Source organism: Motacilla alba, chromosome 8 (assembly GCF_015832195.1).
Source record: "Motacilla alba alba isolate MOTALB_02 chromosome 8, Motacilla_alba_V1.0_pri, whole genome shotgun sequence".
Classification (NCBI taxonomy): Eukaryota; Metazoa; Chordata; class Aves; order Passeriformes; family Motacillidae; genus Motacilla; species Motacilla alba.
Genome location: NC_052023.1, coordinates 22,522,329 through 22,541,696, shown reverse-complemented (window position 1 = coordinate 22,541,696; position 19,368 = coordinate 22,522,329). Strand labels below are relative to the sequence as shown.

Genomic DNA, 19,368 nt, shown 5'->3' with positions numbered 1-19,368 from the left:
ATTACAGGATTAAGGGGAATGAAAGATCAAGTTATGGGAAACTCAGTCACTCCTAAAGCAAAAATCCTCCTTGTTTTCAGTTGCTAAAATGGGACAACATTATAACATCATTTCATGTAGACTCTGAGGGTGTTGGGTGTTTTTTTGTTTTGAAGAGTTTCAAAGTATTTGTTACAGGTGAGATTTCCAGGTTCAAATCTCTGCATTCCACTTTTGGTAATCCAGATACCGAAACATCTGCCCTCCAAGGAAATGCATCTGCCACGTACTCAGTGATGTGGCACACTGCAAAATCCTTTGAAATTCAAAATAAAATGTCACTGGAGTGTAACCTGCTGATTGCTGGGAAATGCATACGTAAGCAGTTTTTTGTGATCGTTCATGAAGCTTTCAGACAGATATATGTGAATTTTGGTAGCGTGTGATGATATTGTTTATTCAGGTTACATATCAGCATTCTTTACACTACTAGTTCTTTAGTAATAGTGTATAATTGGTTCTGTAAATTCATTTCACTTCTCAGTAAATTTATTTCACTTGCTGTGTGGAAATGGTTCTCCTTCATGTATTGCTACATGTCACTATGGAGCAAAGCAGTTGTACAATGCCATTTTCCTGTGATTCACAAAAGCTTACCTTTGCCATTGCAGGCATGGCAAGTCAGCTGGAAATTCAGAGTGCTAGGAGGGAATTCCAGACTTATTTTGCAGAGGAAGGTTCTTCTGTTTCACTGATCTGAAGAGTCCTGTGCATCCCTTGGTGTTTCACCTTGCACTCAGGTTTGAACATACCCAACTTTATCCTTTCACGTGTCATAAAAAATATTCTAGTGGTCAGGAGTGATTCCTCATCTTTTATAAAGGTTGATGCTACCAAGTCACTTGTAACCTGTCTTGTGACCACTTGTAGCTGCCAGCTCTGGAATGACTTTTCTTTTGAAGGAATAATTTTGGGGTTTTCCTTAAAAGCAGTTTAAACTACTCAAGAGTTTTTGACCTCTGGAAACAAATTCACAGCTGACAGGCTGTTTATTAAGGCTGTTTATTCTCAGCCCACATAGTAACCCACAACAAAATAAAAATTTACAAGCTTCTTTAGATTCAGAAAGTGTGGGTTTTGACTTTGAGCATTGTATTTTGAGTAAAACTAAATATGGCACCAACTGGCATGATTATCATGAGGTAACTGGACCCAAGGGATTGGAAGCATTTGGCTGCGTGTACCTGTAAGAACCCAGAATGTAAATTACAGTAATTACTTCACAATGAAAGTCTGCAGAGCTGCACTTTATTTCCCAAGTAGCTTGAGGTTAGCAAAATGCTTTTGGATACTTTCAGCAGTTTCATTTCCTTCCTACCCTAAGGTTACTTCTATTAACATCAGTCTGATGAAGGTGTGAAATGAACAAATGCAAATATAACTGATTCAGTCTACAGATATACCAGTATGCAGTTTCAGTGCTCATTTGTAAAGAAAATGTTTATGCCCAGTACTGTTTAAATATTTCTAATTTTTTCAAAATCAATTCTGCAGATGCCTTCTGCAAGCATTCAGTTGTTATTATCTATAAAGTCGCATTTCACTGAGAATTTTAAGCAAGTCAAAGAATTTTGATGCATTACGGTCAGTAGATGAAGAGGATAGGAGGAATCTACAAGATGGCTTTAAACACTTCTGCCTTTTTGCTGAGCTTTACATATCTTGGATATTTTACTGTGGTTAATATTCCTCTGCTTGTCATACCAACGTAGCCTCCAGTGCTGACAGTGACACTTTCTGTGCTAGAAACTCCTCACATCACTCAGACTGCCAAATGTGTGCTAGCCCGACAAGGGAAAGGGAGAAACCTCCAGGGTCATAAAAAATGAGAAAGGTGGTTCATAGCTGATGTGGAGAAGCAGGCAGTTCAAGCACTGATTAGAAGATCCAGTGGAGGAAAATAGCACATTAAATGTACACATATGTTCTCTTCCATATATCAGAACTTCCATAGTAGTGAGGTGAGGAGCAAATTTCTTTAACCTGGATTCAGCTCATAATTGGTAAGGATTCTGTGTATGTTCTCTGCATCTTTGGGGCCTGAAATTTTCCTTTATTTTTTGTTAATAACCAAATTTTAACCCTTTGGTTACCCTGAGCCAAAATGAAGAGGCTGCTGTCTCATTGTGTATCAATTTGTAAACTGCACCTGAGAGCTGCCTTGCCTTTTACCCCATGTGTCCCAAGCTTAGTTTATGTGCAAGTCCCAAGCTTTTTTATCTGCAAGTTGTTAGTTTTTTTCTGTAATTATCAGTTGAAGTATTTCACTTGTAAAGTCATTGCAAAGTTAGATGCCTGCATTTATACTTCCCTTAGATTTAAGGCTTTAGTGGAGCAAATTATGCTGCTGCTGCTGGGGAGGGGAGAATGAGGGAGGGGAGAAGGGGAGGAAAACCTCCAAACCTTTGATCATTGTGTTTTCTCTTCCTTTTGGTACTTAAGAACAGCTTCATCCAGTTAACCTCCTTCACAGGGTGCTGTTCAGCTCAGTAGGTGATGGCACAGTTCTGCAGCAGTAGCTGTGAGGGAAGCTACTTCTCTACCTTCATCTTTTCTCAGGAATTAAAACTTCTCTGACTGCACTTCTGTATGACTAAAGAAGTAGCTGAACCTAATTTTTAAACAGATCTGAAAAGTAAAACTTTTTTTTTTTCTGCCCAAGTATAAAGCCTGTGAATATGCAGGAATTGGAGATAAGTTTTCTTTGCTACTTTCTGAAAATGTAGGTTGAATTTGACTTACTCTAAAGCTTACCTATGTGTAAGAGTACACCTGAACAGTGTTTGCCAGTGCAGTGATGGCCAAAGTTTGCAAAGTCATTAATTATTTCCACCACAAATATATCATGCTATTAGAACAAAAGCAGGCTCTCTTTGTAACTCCAGGAAATCAAACATCAGCCACCCAAAAGTAATAGCCTGTCATTACATTCCTGTTTATCAGAGAACAAAATTTTGCTCTTGCTGACTTGAAAAAGATCCCTGGAGTAAGTGCTTCCATAACATACATAAATCATGTTTTCCATCAAGTAACCTGATGATATTTTGAGGGTGGCATCATTAGCTTTCCACACAGTATTTTGCCTGACAAGGGATGAAAACTCTGTTCTAATTATCCAGGAACTGAATAACAGGGACAGATAAATAATGTTGAATTAATTTTTTTATTATCTTTTCACGAAAAAGCAAGCAAAAAAACTCAAACACCTTTCTGGGGTCTGATTTTTACTCTCAAGGACCATGCTCTTGAAATGAAAACACTTCATTTTTTGCTTGTTTAACCATAGTACCTTTGTGAATTTTTAACTCATCCTTTAAATGCCTTGAAGTGCACCCCACTCTTTCCTTGTAGGGTTTGCACAAACTGAGCATTCTTATTTTCTCAAGTAGATTTTGCATTAAAGTCCTGCTAAAAGCACATGAGGCACTTGCATTGTCATGATAAATCTTTGTGTCCTGTCCATAAACCACGGAGCTCAGGCAGCAGAGTCAATAATCACAATCTCATGAATCATTTTCTACAGTGGGCCTGACAGGGATGATTTGAGGATGTTGGTAACTGTTTGCACGCAGCAATGGTAACACATTGCTGTGCTTCTGCATGTACCTCAAAACCAGTTTTACAGAATTTTGCAGAACCAGAGCCACCCTAACACTCTCTTAGCCCCTAATGACAGCCGTTCATGCTTTGTTACCCTCTGCTCTGCCAGCTCTCAGTCTTCTGTTAGAAAATTAATGAAATTGCTGACATTTAAATGTCTTCTCATCCATACTCCAGATAATTACCTGTATATACTGTAATGATTTCCCCACACACTTCATGCAATTAAAGACATAAGCAATTTGTCTTTCTTCTATAGCATTTTGAGGAGGCGTACATCTTAGGGCTATTTGTGTCAAAACATTATTGTCTCTTCTCATTTGGAAATTTAAAATATCTGGGATGAATTTAGCTATTTTAAAAACCCAAATGGCTTAAATTTGCCTAAGTTTTCTTTTGAATGCTGCTTTTTCTTGAAGCTGCTCATCTATATCTATAGTGCCTATCTTTTCAAGCTTAGAAGGAAAATTTTTGATGCTTGTTGGGAGAAAGTAATTTGATGGATTTTTAGATACCTTCACCTCGATTCTAGTATTAAATAGAAGGTGTGTGGCTATTTTGAGGACTGCAGCTTGAGCTATGAGTGGCTGTTCTGCCAGAAGGCAGACATTTTCATACATTTGTTGTGTATGAAGTCTGAGCCTTCTGGACTGACAGACTACCTTGGTATCATTTTATAATTTTCTCCACTGAGTATCCAGGTTTTATTTGTTGCATAGCTTTTCCTATTTGTGCTTTTTGGCTTGGTTGTCACTTGCCCTCCTGTCCTGCCATGCAAGAGTGGCCATGCTGAGGCAATTCTCATCACAGATGACCATGTGCTTAAACTCTGCCCAAAGTTAGGATCAAGTCTGACTCCCTGTGGTGCTGTTTGTCCTTAATGCCTGATAGAGTAGGGGCTGTTCCACTGTAGTACTTGGTCATTTCTGTAATAACACTATTTGGTTTTCATTTCTTCTAGAGAGGTGGAAGATACAGTATCTAAGAGCCATTAAGTCTGACATTCATTATTTCATAGCATTTCTACTTGTGATGGACCATTGTGACTAGGCAGGAAGCCAAGTAGATCACTTTTTTTTTCCCTTTCATTACAGAATCATTCTTTTTCTACAACTTAAGGCTAATGGTTGATAGTCACAATTGTTAACAGATTTTTTTTTTCTGGTGAATGCTATGCAGTAAATTTTGTTCCAGTACTGCAAATAGAAGCAAGGAGTTCCTGTTTTACAATTTCTGTTGCATTTTCAAGTCTTATAAGTGGAACTATTGCACATGGTTATATATATATATTTTTTTTTTAAGTTTCGAGTTAAAATCTCTTTTAACCTGTGCCAACTTTATTAAAATTCAGAAAAAGACAAGTGGCAACTGGGTTGTGATATTTAGTAGGGAGAACTGTCTGTTTTCCATCATAAATCAATAGCTAACAGCTATTCATTTCACACAGTCCATCAAAGAGCCCCTGCATGATTGCAATGTTTTACCCTGTGAATTTTAAGCAGTGAACTGAACATTTTACATTCAAAATCCCTTTGCCAGTCCCAGCTTCCTTATACAAAACAAGTTGTAGTGTCATCCCGTGTTTTGTTACCTGTGTTTGAGTGTCAGCTGACAAACTTCCGAAGCTGGTCAGTTTTCTTGCTCCTTCAAATGGAAATGTTGGGACTTATTTTCAGATATTGGCAGATATCACAGCAAAATCCCCCCCTTCCCATTTGGTTGGCTCACATAGTGAATTCTGCTAATGCTTCTAAAGTACTTTGGAGCTACAAAATGTTCTCCAAGTGTGTTGGAGCAGGTGTCAAACAGCTGCTTTATACTGAGGGGCTGCTTTGCACAAGGGCGGGCTGGAAGGATGGGCCAAGGTCAGCTCTGCCAAGTTCAACAAGGCCAAGGGCCAGGTCCTGCACCTGAGTCACCACAGCCCCGTGGGTTGGTTGGTCTCTTCCCCCAGATTGCTTCACCAAAAGTGTTGTCAGAACCGGAGCAGGCTGCCCAGGGAAGCACTGGGGTCCCCATCCTGGAGGAGTTTGAGTGAAAGAGGTGCAGCTGTGGCACTGAGGGCCATGGTTTGGTGGTGAACAGGGCAGTGCTGGGATAATGATTGGCCTCAATGATGTTGAAGTTCTTTTCTGACCCAGTTGTTCCTGGGTTTCTGTGATAGTCTGAGTGAGTACCACACTAGAGACAAAAACACGGCTTTCGCTCCGTGAACAGCAAAGTCAACATTACAGGATTCCACATCAAAATCTTCCCATTAATTTGGGAACCAGCAGACCCAGATAATGCTGTGCAGCTGGAGCTGCAGCATCTCCTAGCCTGGAGATGTAATGAGCCATTAGCATACTACACTGACTGGAAATTGTCTTTATACTTCAAAAGGAAAATGGAGATGAAAAAGCACAGAGATGAAACGCAAATTTCCCCTATTCCTCAGTTGTTGAAAACACAAAAGGTCACAATTGAAAGCTAAACTTAGGTTGATTCCTGGTGAAGAAAGGCTGTTTCATCTCTTCTGTCTTAGAGAAGCTTAGATATTTAGGAAAACATTCTGGTACCATCTGCAGCACCAAGTGGGTGAGTGGCAAGCTGTTAAGAAGGATGTGGATTTCTGTTTTGATGTATGTGCATCACTGTTGAAATTCAGAGAGCCATGCCAAAAGTATTTTGATATAAACATAATGGTTTTTTTAAACATTAAGTCCTCATTTATTTCAAAAACAAATTTCCTAGCCATTTGTATAATGAGGTTTATTTCTGAGTTTTAATCTAAACCTTTAAACAGAGGGTTACTCAGTTTCCTGTTACTTTACAGATTTTAGAAACATTTGCTGTCCTAAATGAGTACCTTATGTCAGAAATTTCCACAGACACATCACTCTGAGGTAACTTTTTATTCTGTGAAAGTAGGTGTCAGTTAGGTATAACTGGGAGACTGCATCAAAGTTCCAAGGCAGAAACCGTCACTTTTCCAGATTAAATCAATTTGGCATTTCAGGCTTTCTTCTGGTTCTGTTCATTACAGTTTTTGAATACCACGTGACAAGAAAGTTTAAGTGCATGTTCTAAATACATCTGGTTATTTATTGAGACTTAAATATTTAATCTTGACTGTATGTTGCTTAATTGTTGTATATGGCTCTGACTTGGGTATTTCGTGGATATGCAGATGAGGATTTCTGAAACAAAATGTGATAAGAACCTATCCTTGGAAATGGAGGATATCTGCAACAAAGTGGAATGTTTGAATGGTCTCATTATCCTAAGCATTTGTCCTTACACGAGCCTGTGGGAATGTGCACTGTAGCAAATGTAAATGAAGACACTTCTTTTTCACAACACTATGGCTACATAATAAATGCAAAATGTTGCTGTGCCCTTAGAACAAAAAAATCCGGTTTGCCTCTCCATAGTTTGCAGGAAACCATTGCACATTTTGGAAGGGAGTTGTTAAGAGGAGTTTCTCTACAACACTGAGCCTTTGGCTGCTGCCTCTCTGAGGCTTTGACATCCACAGTGCAGAAGTTCTTAGGCCCAACTGCATAACGCTGTCCTTAGGTCAGTCCTTGGTTGCAGTTAGGGGCAAAAGGTTTTAATGCTGAATTTCAGGTCCCCAGAGCTTCTGATTTTAGGGGGGATTTACTCCCCCCTCATAGCAGCCAGTAATGCTTTAGACACATCTTCTGTAGCCCCCCAAGTGATGATCAGAAATGTGTTTATATTTAAATATTTTATTCTTTGATGAGTATATGAAGCATAGCAAAGCCCAACCCTTCACCTCTAGTCAGTTAGAAAAAAACAACATTCTTACAAAAGAAGCTAAAATACCAGAAGGATGACATTTGGGAGCTGTGTAATTAACTGGGTCTTGCTCATCCTGGTAAAGCACTCTATGGGTTTGCTTTTAGCATGTTGTTCTCAGAATTACTTCTAGTGTTGGCCTGAGTTGTAAAATTATCTCATTCAGAAACAGTTGGGTGAGATGAGCCTAGGTGAAATCTGCTGCAGAGATCCTAAAGTCTTCAGCAGGCTTACAAGCTTGCAGGGTTGATGCTTTATCATCTGTAGAGCACATAAGATTCAACATGAAACCCACTCCGGGTGACCCTGTGTGAGCAGGGGCTTCTTCCAACCTCAACCATTCTCCAATTCAGTGTCCTCTTATTGTATTCAGCTTTCTTTTCTTGCCTTTTTAAAAAAATAATACTTCTGTGTAGAGAACAGGCAGTACCAGCCTTGGTTAGTTACATTTCTTTATAACATTTCTTCTGATTTCTGCCTGGGTTCTGAGGATGACTTTCCTAAACTGTGTCCAGCCCCAGCACTGGCTGAAGTCCTTGGATGTGACAAATGCTAAAGGAAGTTGCTGCTTTCATTCTGTGCCCTTTGTACTATGCAGAAAACCCTGATTTCCTACAGGGGTATTTTAGCTGTGCTGCTGGGAATGTCTGGCTGGAGGGCCTCATATGATCCCTTGGAAAGTGATGGATTCACAGTGTGCTGGAGGGTGGTTAAAGAGCTCTGAAATGGCAAATGCTGCCATTTTACAGACCCTGTCCTTTAACAGCTGTAGGCCATGTGAGGGAGGGCAAAAAGCTTCCTTAAAACTAAACTCATTGAGGCCTGAGGAAACTGATTCACCTCTTAGCAGCAAAGTAGAAAATTCCAGAGTAACCCAAACAAAGCATTTACAGGCAAATTAAGAGGCTGCAGAACTTGAGTGTAAGTGCATGATGCCATAAATACTAAGTGCTATCACTTAACTCAGCTATTAGGTCTAATTAACTTGATGTAGACTATTAGGTAATAATAACTTAATGGTATAGTCCTTGGAACTGGAACACGACAACATTACCCCCCTGTTGATAAAAATGACAGAATTATGTTCAATTACCTGTGGGGAGATACAGTTGTTATTAAATCCAGCTATCTATGCAATGCAAACTCACATGTGTCCTTAGAAATAAATTGCTTCACCAATAACAGCCCCTATTACAGCAAGGCTGCTGCGTGTGCTGATGAGTTGGAACTTTGCCTCACTTTGTTTTGAACATAACAGATGTGCTGCTTCACCCTGTTGTACACAGAGTAAATCCTGAAACCACTTGATTTTCCTGCTGATACCTGATTTCCACGCTCCTCCAATTTCAAGTGGACTGCTGAAAAGTCCTCCCTTTTTCCAAACTAGATGAGATCCAGCTCATAGCAAGGATTGGAAGAGAAAGCATTCTTTGAAAATGCTGTGTTCAGACTGTAGATTTGGTTGTGTTGGATGCAGTGACACAGGCAGAATTTCACTGCCTGCTACTAATAAAGTTACAAAATAAATTTGGCAAAATGCAATTCTAAATTGTGAGCCTGCATGTAGTTTACCTTCTCAGTGATAACAGCTTTATTGTACACAGCAGAAACTGCAACGGAAATCACATCTCACTAAATTATTGCCAACTGAGACCTAAATTTAGAAATCCATTCAGTTTTCTTGTTAATCAACCGTGCTTGATAAAATGGACAGTAGTAAATTAAAATTACATATTAGTGAAGTTGGAGTTATCAGTTGCTGTATAAAGATAGCGCTGGTAAAAATCAATTTTTTTTGCCATCTTTAATTAGCCTTGTTCTATATTATAAATGTAATTAAAATGCCATTAGTGGCATATTTCTAAAGAAATCAATTCTATTCATAAAATATTTCTTACAGCAAAAAACAAAACAAAAACCCAAGCTAAAACAACAAACCAAAAAATAACTGCCTGAGGTGGATTTTAGGAAGCTATGCTTTAAAATACAACCATATTGCTCCCATCTTTATTATTTTTGCAGTTAGTTTAGAAATGTCAGAAGGCCATCAGAGTTGTCTGAATGCCTAATCAAAGTAGAGCTGAATTTCTACATTAAAAACAAGATGCAAATGGATTTTCATGTTATCCTTTATCTTTCTCTCTGAATTCTTGCTCAATTAGAGATTTGGCTAGCTGGACCTAATCTTTCAGGCTTTTAATGTAGGAATTTTTTTTTTTTTAATTGAGAGGATTTCATACCTAGAAAAACAAATTCTAATCAGCTGATCTGAATTACAGGTACCTATGCATGTAGAATTCCAATAAGGCTACTGGAACTGCTCAGAGAAAGGCCACTCATGGGGCAGCTGGGAGAACATCAGCCTGTGTTTTGTGGGGAGATTAAAAATATCACTTTGTCAGTATTGCTTAACATGTAAAACACGTCATGCAAACCCCAGTGCTCCGGGGAGCAGCTTTTTGCTTTTTTATACATTTTGCTTTTTTATATTCCCATTATGCCAGGAGCTTTGTGAACTCATAAGCAAAAATGCTATTTTCTATGTTCTTTGAATGTAAAACAGGCAGTGGGCTTGAAAAAAATCATCTCTAGAGTTGTGTGACCTACAAGGTTGAGTGTTTAATTAATGAAAGAATTTGTGAAAGGCAAAAGAATCCTCCATTCCTGTTAAGGCTGGGGGTCGTTATTAGGACCTGGCATGTCTGAGATTTCTTTTGCATTCAGGACTGGTGATTCAGTTAGTTCTCCCTAACTGAAACTATTCCAGATCTGTGATGCTATTCAGAAATAAAACCCCATTGGTGAAAAATAAGGTGATATTTTTACAGTCAGATCACTGAAAACTGATTAGCAAGAGAGAGAAAATGAATGGGGAAAAAAATCCAGAAAGTAGCATTTCCCATCTCTTTCATCTACTGAATGTATAAAAACACAGATTAAAAAGATGCATATCTATGGAAATACATATAAAGGAGTTTATTATTCACAAATATACTCAAGCCTGATTTACAGTTTGTTGAAACTGATGAGATTTTTTTTTCCCAATTATCTGTAGATCATTGCTGGGAGATTTATTGTTCTGCATCCAGATTTATGGACTTTGGGTTTGCTATCACCATTTTAAAATGTTCTTTAGATAAAGATATGAAAATTAAGGTTCTCATTGTTTAATACTAATAAATTTCCTCTTACATGGATCTCATGTTTTTTTCAACCTTAAATTTTGTGGCACAGCATGAATAATTCTCAGTGGATTGTCAAGGATCCAAAGAAACTGCACTTGTTTTATTCCACATGAGGTTTTGTGACAGTCTGCAAGTGCACAACTGGACAGCTGTGGCCATGGGTCTAAAACCCCAATATTCATTGACAGGCAATATAAAGCTTGTGTGCACTCCAGAATGAAAATAGCAATTTCTGCTTTATGATACTCCCTTATCAAAGAATTTTCCAATTTTTTACCATCAGTCTTTCTTTTCTATCTGACCAGTTTCTTTCTGGAACTGTTTGGTGTATTTGTTGGTTTTGTGAGTTTGGGTTTTTGTTTGGTTTGATTGGGGGTTTTTGGTTTGGTTTGGTTTTTTTCCCCTCTGAGTGTTTTGTGGTTTGGGTGGGTTTTTTGTTGTTTGTTTTTACAGCAATCCAAAGATGCAGTTGTGATGGTGTGGAATCAGTACTTTCATCTCAGGGTTGTTAGATGTGACAATTAACCAGTGTTTGGATACTGAGGGACACAGCACTTGTGGAACTGCCACACTATATTTTGGTGGTAATCTGACTAAATATGATTTGAAGGCAGTTAGTGAGCACCTCACTGCAGCAAGGGCCTGTCTGCTGGGGTTGGCCTATCAGGAGTTCAGAGAGAGAAAGAAAATCTAAGCCTAACTCAGATACTCCTATGTACCAAATTATATTACTAAATAACAAAGTCATCATGCTGCTGTAATTTACCCTCTGTGCTTCCCAGGGCTAGTAGGTCCTTCTCTGCATTGCACACTTCTATGTTCATTTTAAAAAGCTATCTCTGTTCTAATGTACAGAAGTACTTCAGTCTCTTGCTTGCTGGGATTTGAAGAGGATTGCAGGTTCTGAAGCTCTTGGCTGTTTAGATGCTGCAGTCTCAGTGATGCCTTTGACTTGTTGATGTAAGTTGCTGCTTTCTGGTGTTTCCTTCTCAGCTGCTTTTTTTCCTGTTTTTTTGGGGTTTTTTTAGGCTACTGTTTCCATTCAACTGTCTTTTAAAACAAAAACACACAGGTAGTTATCAGAGAACCCAGTCCACCATGTCAGCTAAAGGATCATGAAACAGTGGCATATTCTGCCTTGACTGTCTCATTGATGGTTTGCAATGCTGCATTATATAAAGTGGTGAATTACAGAAGAAATAACTAAATACTGCATCATCCAGTATGGGGGGAAATCCTTCTGTTACAACACTTCTCATGGAAGGATCCTCAAATATTATTTGCATCTCAGAAGAGTTAAGATGGCTCAGCTGGGACAGAACTGATCTACCTCAGGAAGAATAAAATTCTTTCACTTCCATAGTTTCTAATTATATAGGATGTCTAAATCAATTACATAACTAGGGATGTGACACTAGTTTGCAGATTTCACATTAACTATGTTCAATGTACATTAGGAGAAAAAAATGTAAAAAAAGGCTTTATTGAACACAGTTTTACATAATGCAACAGCCATCGTGAATTTTTCTGTGGAAGTGGTGATCAGGAAAGGAAACAGCAAAATCATCTCCACTGCTATAAACAATTAACACTGTGCCCTCATGATGTGCTAAGTATATCACACAGCTTTTAGCTGTGGAGAGTCTTTTTATACTAATGAGCTGGTTTGACAGAAAGTTTTGGGGCTTGATTTCAAAGTGAAAAGAGAGAGTGCACAAAACTTCTAAAGTGCTGCTCTTGCAAGTATCTGGTATAAAAGGAAATAGGGAGGAGAGAGAGCGTTTAATGTGCTGTGATGTTAGGCACTGGTTAGTGTTCAAAAAGTACTTCTAAGAAGCTGCTGCAACTTTTGCATTTGTTTTCCAAACCTTTCTGACATTTTTCAAGTTCTTGTTTGATAATAGAAGTGAGCAATGGCTTCTCTGCTGTCTTGGCTCAGCGATGACAGTTCAACCGGGGAAAAGGGAGCTGGAGTCGCCTTTGGCCTGTGCATCAAAGGCTTTCCAGCGTGAGAGCAGTTCTGAAGTTCTGGTCAAGGTCATTATCTTTGATATGATCTAACCTGGATAGTCTTCAGTTTTGTAGGCACTTGTAAAATAATTAGACATGATTACACTGATAACTCAAGCACAGCCTGCTTGAGGCCAAATTCATCTGTAGGGCACAGATAAGGTCTCTGCTTGCTGAATGAGGAGCACTGCATGTAAAAGGGGGACCTACAGTATTCAACTTTGAATTTTAAACTTGCAAACCCAGAATTTTTATGACAGCAGCTAGTTTTGGCCTTTTTTTTTTAAGTCACTAGTTAGGTGAAGTCCCATGACTCTTCAACAAAGTGGTAGAAAATATTTTTCTCTATAACTGCATTTTTATAGGAAGTGGGAGAAAAACAGCTTAAAAGATACAGGAAGTGTCTTTCTGTTGGAACCTGCTTCGAATTGTCTGCAATTAATAATGCTGCATCATTCAGACATAACCTTTCCACATCCTGCCTGGACATGCTCTCCAGTTTTAGAACACATTACTCATTATATGTAGTAGGTCAGAGGATAATGTTACACTCTAAATCAGCTTCTTCTCCAATCTTTCTAAACCTTTAATGTCTTCTTTCACACAGACATGCAGTTGTCAGCCCTTCAGTGTCACAATTTGCAGCAAGAGGATGAGCAGTATATTTTCACCCTTTTCGCCTGTAATCATGAAAGAAGAAATACCTGTTACCATTATTTTTCCAATCCAAATGGATTATTAAAGCCAGTGAGAAATGAGGGATGTATGTTGGGACCTCATTAGAACTGCCTCCAAAACTGCACATTTCTTAGCACCAGCTTCTTAAGGACAGAGTTTCATTAGCACCTTTCATCTGTGGATCTTGAGGAGGTTTAATTACTTAGTAATAGTTGTGCATTAAATTAATTAGTTAACCCATATAAGATACCTTTGTGAAAGACCCAAAACATTTTTAATCTTAGATAGGGAGAAATACTGTCACAGAGATTACCATTATCTCACAAAGCATGTGTGATGAACTGGGATTGGGGCACTGCAGATGACTGACCTGATTTTCATGGATGTTGCATATGTGGAATCTAAATTGGCTGTCTGATTCAATGACTTCGGAAGGCTGCTCCAAATGATTTGCCCACAGCTGCTCGATGACCCTGATCATTTAACTCTCAGCCCCTTGCTTTAATGATACAGCATGCTTTGCTCTAATGTGAAAAAAATACAATTTTTCATTGCCATTAAGACATTCCTGTCACATAGAAAAGAAACCAGTGGGTCTCTTCACAGAACAGAATCCAGCAATATTTGGATAGGAAATCCAGTGTACAATGCTTCATTGGTGAAAATTAATAGAAATAGAGAATAAATGTAGTGTAAATTTTATAAAGTATGACTTTTAAACACAGAAAACACATTGTTGGACAAGGATGAGCCAAATGAGAGGAAAAGGAACTGCTTTTCCAGTCTTTCTCAGTTAAAATAGAAGTGAATTTGCAGAAGTTCTTCCAGTAAAATCTGCTTTCGAATTAAAGCATTGCCACTGAAGCTAATGAAAAACCCTCATATTTTTACCAGAGCTAATGAAAAACCCTTTTACTTAAGTTAGTGTGCTCTCTTTTATTATCTGCAGGTTTTGCACAGGGTTTGCACTACTTTATCTGTGGTTTCCCCACTTTATTTTTTTTCTTTCTTTGTGTAAAAGAAGGGTTGACAAATGGGTGCACCTAAAAGGTCCTGAGTATGTAGCAGATGACACAGAGAAGCATGGCTGATACTGGTGGTAGTATCAACCCAGGGCAGCCCACTCTCTTAATTATTGGGCCTGGCTTACAGGAGAAAATCTCTTACCATATCTCGTGAGAGGCCTTTTCAGTAATAGATAATGAATTAACTAGAGGGAGGTTAACAAAACAGTACACATCAGCACATAAACCTCTTCCATTAAGCTCTAACTGCATGAATTGCCCCCCACTCTTTTTCTTTTAGAGATAAGAATAGATTCATTAAAGTAGTTCTAAATATTTTATCACCTTCAATGTACTCGTGCAGACAAGACTTTGCAATGCAGCCTCAGACATAATTCCTAAATGAGCTCTCTCCTTCATAAAACCTCTCATTAATCTGTCTAAAAGAAGATGTGTGTCTGTCTGCTCAATACAACCACTGTCAAACCTATGATGTGTTGGTTTATGTGTAATAAAAGAAAGCAGCCTAAACTCTGTAGATAAAAAAAACAGTAATGACAGGATTATAATTCCTGAAGCTAATAGAATGCTTGCCTTGTTTTCTGTGGAGAAATAGGATTCTTGGTGCTTTGAAACAATGAGTGCCTCTCATAATTAAGATGAGTGGCCATGGAGTGCACTCATTGTCCTTCTGAAATAGAGGGAAATTCTCCTCCCAAGTAGTGGAAAACTGGACCTTTTTAAAACCATCCAGAATTTGCTTCTAACTCCAAGGGTGTACCTGATGAGCCATTCTCTTTGGAGTGCCTAATTTGAGATTGCAGGTGTTAGCTCGATAACTGACAATGATCTTCACTTTGACAGGACTTGTCACATCGTGGCATCTTGTGGAACAAATCATTCCTGGTTCAGTTGGGTACATCTTCCACCCAGCAAACGCCTTCTGTTTTGTGACAGACACGAGGAGACCACACAGAGAGACCTGTTCCAAAGGGTCCTTCCATTCCCTTTGGGACAGTGCTACAGTAGCAAGGCTTGTCCTCGTGGCGTAACAGAACACTTTGCAAAGATCCAAGACATTTCAGGCAGAATGGAGAACATTCCCAAAGTGCAGTGCAGCAGCCAAATGAGAAAGCAGCTTGTATTTCTGGAGAAGGGGTAGACAGGCATGTGAAGAAAATTATGTGGACAAATGGAAGTGCTCTAGGTAGAAATTTAAAAAATTAAAAAAAAAACCAAATAAAAAAACACCAAAAAACCCCCAAAAACTTTGTCTCAGAAGAGCAGTGGAAGTAGAGAATGTGACCCTGGGACTAAAATGTTCATCTTTGTCAGAAGCTTGTACATGGAGACACAGCATCCTCTATCTCCAGGTTGTTGTGGATACAGAAGTAAACATCTAAAATGTGCTGTGAGGAGCTGTACCTTTATAGACTCTGATCACACTCTCTTTAGTGGCCCATTATAAATCTTTATTTTATGTGAAGGGTAGTGAAGGAAGGAAAGGTTTTCCTGATTTATGGCAGAAACTACAAGTATTTAATATTTCAAGGATGAATCTTATCCTCTCTAGGTGTAAAGATTTTGCCCTGAGAGGCAGAAAAAGTGATACTAGCAAAGTTCCAGTGGCTTAAGGAATGCCAAAGCAATAAAATAATTAAGCCGTATTTCCTGTTGGAACTCCTTGCATGGCCAGCTTTAGATAGACCTGAAGGAGGACACCTCTGTTACTGCTGCAGTATGAAATATTTGGTGTATGGCACTGGGAGAACTGTGATCCTTGGAATATTCCCATGGGCAGGTGGCATATACTTAAAGAGCAGTTCCTGGAAGAAGGAGGATGCTTAATCATCATTTGAAAAAAAAAGGGTTGTTGTTGTTGTTTTATTCCAAATGTGGAACTTTCCTAATTCCTTTCCAATGTATAATTCTAAGGCAAACAGATGAGTGTGTTATTGCACAGAACATGAATTTCATTTCCCTGTGCTGTTGGGTAAGGGCTCGAGCTGGTGCTTTTGCACAGCACCAAGCTCTTTTTCATCCAGTCCTTTATTCTGGAATTAGTTTGCACAAGGTTTGCAAATAAATAAAAAATGTTGTATACCTGAATGCAGTGGTGATGGAGCACAGTAAATATAAGTTTATGTACATCAGTGCCTGATGCTCCCTCAATAATAGTCAAAGAATCCAAATGGATTTTGAAAAGGTAAGTATAGATATTTTTAGAAATTCTAGCTTATACATAAATATTGATAAGTTCCACTAAACAAACCATTAAAAATGCTTTAAATGCATTAAGATATCTTACTGAAAAGCCATTCCCACTGTCAGTATCTTGGTGCTGGTTATACTTTTGTAGTAAGTCAAACAAGAAACTTCGTGAGGGAGATGGACTTGCCACTCAGAGGAGTGTGGAGTGTGATGTTTGAAACATGAAGGACTTTAAGTGATTTCCGAAACAGAGGAAATTGGGGAAAAAAATCAATGTAATAACAGCATTGTGTGGAATAGACAAACATTTTTCTTGTTGCACTTTGCTTTGACATTCACACAGCGATATGTGCAGAATATTTAAGAATCACTGGAAAGAACTAACAGTAACTTTGTCCCCATGAAGCTTGTCAGGCTGGTTCTATGACTTTTGCTGTAAGTGAAATCCTCTCAGGGACCCCATACCTGGGAACTCTTGCAGGGTATCTGAATTCAGCCAGAGTTTAGCCACCAGAGAATGGGATATTTTTTATGGTTTCCCATAGGAAATCTGGAAATCAGCCCAATCTGGCAGGGGACAACTGCACCTCTGGTGTGGCTGTGTCTGTACAGAACACCCTAAACTGGACACTTCGCTGCATGCACCAACCCCACCGTGGCAAGAGTTCCTCACTGAGCCAGGTAGGAAATGCACCACAGCTATTTCTGCAAGGCTCACATTAAATCAATTTCCTCAATTGAAAGCAGGAATTAATTCTTAGAAATGTGTTTCAAAAAAATACACATCTGAAAATAGGAAAAGGGCCTGGAAACCTTCGTTATTCTATGTTAAAACATGTTACAAACAGTATAACTTTTTTAGAACAAGTTTTATTTTTTTATTTTTAGCTTATAATATCAATATATATTTATATTATATGCATTTATAAATCTATATATAAAATATTATATAGGATATATTTGGTGTTACAATGTCAAATATAAAGTTAAAAACTATCTGCTTGGAGCAAAACAAATTGTCTTCAGCTGAATGTATTGCCCTTATGAATTATAATGTTTTCTTTCAGAATCAGAACAAAACAGTATTTTAAATTCTCAGAATCTTAGTCAAGTGGAATTCTTGTTCTGCAAACAGCTCTGAGGAAAAATCTGGGAATATGAATATCATATGGAGAGGAAGATGGGATACAGCTCTTAAGGTAATCATGAGAAAGACAAAGCTGCTTCTCCAGAAAAAAAAAAAAAGTTTGCTGCTGCCAGGGCTGAAAACTCCTAACCAAAGGCTGAGGCTTTTTAAAAATCCTTATATTGATTCTGGACTTTTATATTTTTTTGGTTTATCTCTGAATGCCATTCAAAAAATAATTGTTGCAAATGTTTAGCAGAAATGGCTCTTTCAGTGGTGCATTTGAGACTGAGTAATTTCACTGTTTCAGACAAAATGATGTGCACTGAAGTGGCTGCTGCATTTGGGAGACAGTGAAAGCTCTTTTCTTCATAAATTATGACCAAGCTGAGAATGAAGTTATGTGCCAGAAGAATGTCTGCTCCTTGAATACCTTTTTCCTATGGGTTTGTATTGGTGAGTGTATAGAGCTGAATGCACAGGTATTTTTATCCTAGTTGGAGGAAAATGGGCAGAAATGCAAAATAACCTTTTTCATCTCCTAAAACTTTAAATTTAATTTAAATTTAATTAATGTCATTTACTTATGATATTTTTATAATGAAGTGGTTTGAAAACCCTACAATATTACAAAAAGAGACTTTATTTTGAACAGATAGTTTAGGTGGTTGGCTTTTAGTTTCCTTCAATTTTGTATCTGAACAAGTACGTGGTACCAAGTAGAAGCCAATCTGAACTGCTTTGGATTGTTTAATGTAGCAAAAATCAAAAATTAATTAGAAAATAAAAAATAACTTGATTAAAAACATTCCCTTGCACCTAGACGGGACAGCAACACACATTTCCCTTCTTAGGATTACTCTTTCCTTCTAAATATTTATATACCTTCTAAAATCAGAAATCAGTAACTTCCAAGAGAAGTAACCTTATTCCATCTCCACCATGGGACTGGAGGAGCTGATTTAAACCTGTGACTTGGTGCAGGGACAGAGTAGGTTTGGAGAGGAAAGGCAGCACCAGCTCTGAGGAGGTGTCAGACTTGTGCCTGGAGCCATCAAGAACATGGCATTTGTGGAGTGATCCCTTTCCACAGGTTTGCTAAATGGGAACCAGGTGTCCCTATCAGCCAAGTAGGCTGGAGTCTATTTTATAATCCAGGCCACAGAGGACATCCTTTTTTTTAAAGGATTTCTTGAGGAAGGAATCCAAAGTGCCTCCTTTCTTCCTTGGTTGTGTTTCCTACAGCCACAGCCAGAAGTGTCACTGAAGTGACTTGCAGGGGACATTCCCCTGCTGGATCCCATTGCAGCTGGCTTCTGCCTCACTTGCAGTAAAACCCCCAGACCTCTGATGCACTGGGGAATCAAAGCCATTAACTGCTACAAACCACAGCAACTTTTTGAAGTTACCCTCAAAGATGATCAGTGAACCAGTGAAGGATTTAATGGATCAGTGAGGAGATAAGCAGAGATTTCCACTTCCATCCACAGCCTCCTGAAACAGGAGCCCTAATAGGAGCTGTGTTATCCGACCTTCATCTCCCCACCTTAAGACCTCTCAACAGCTCACAGAAAAAAAAAAAAAAACCACAAAAAAATCTCCCTGATGCTGCTTCAGAGCACTGCTTTGCTGTTGCAGCAAATCTTGGCAAGATTTCCTCAAGAATGAGAACAAGAAGGTATATTTTCCCCCTCATTCTTGCCAAAGTTATAAT

General features: G+C 38.5%; 1 protein-coding gene across 4 annotated transcripts in view; it reads left to right on the top strand.

Moving 5' to 3' along the window:
* The first annotated feature begins 647 nt into the window (after window positions 1-647).
* Window positions 648-19,368, top strand: part of LOC119703671 (beta-1,3-galactosyltransferase 2-like) — a 40,247-nt gene continuing 21,526 nt past the window's right edge. For 3 of the 4 annotated variants that reach the window (XM_038143776.1, XM_038143778.1, XM_038143777.1), the window contains exons 1-2: window positions 648-779; window positions 17,596-17,727. The gene's annotated coding sequence lies outside the window, so the exon portion shown is untranslated. Of the gene's footprint in view, window positions 780-17,146; window positions 17,210-17,595; window positions 17,728-19,368 lie in introns of those variants that run through there. The other variant, XM_038143775.1, reaches the window with a different exon arrangement.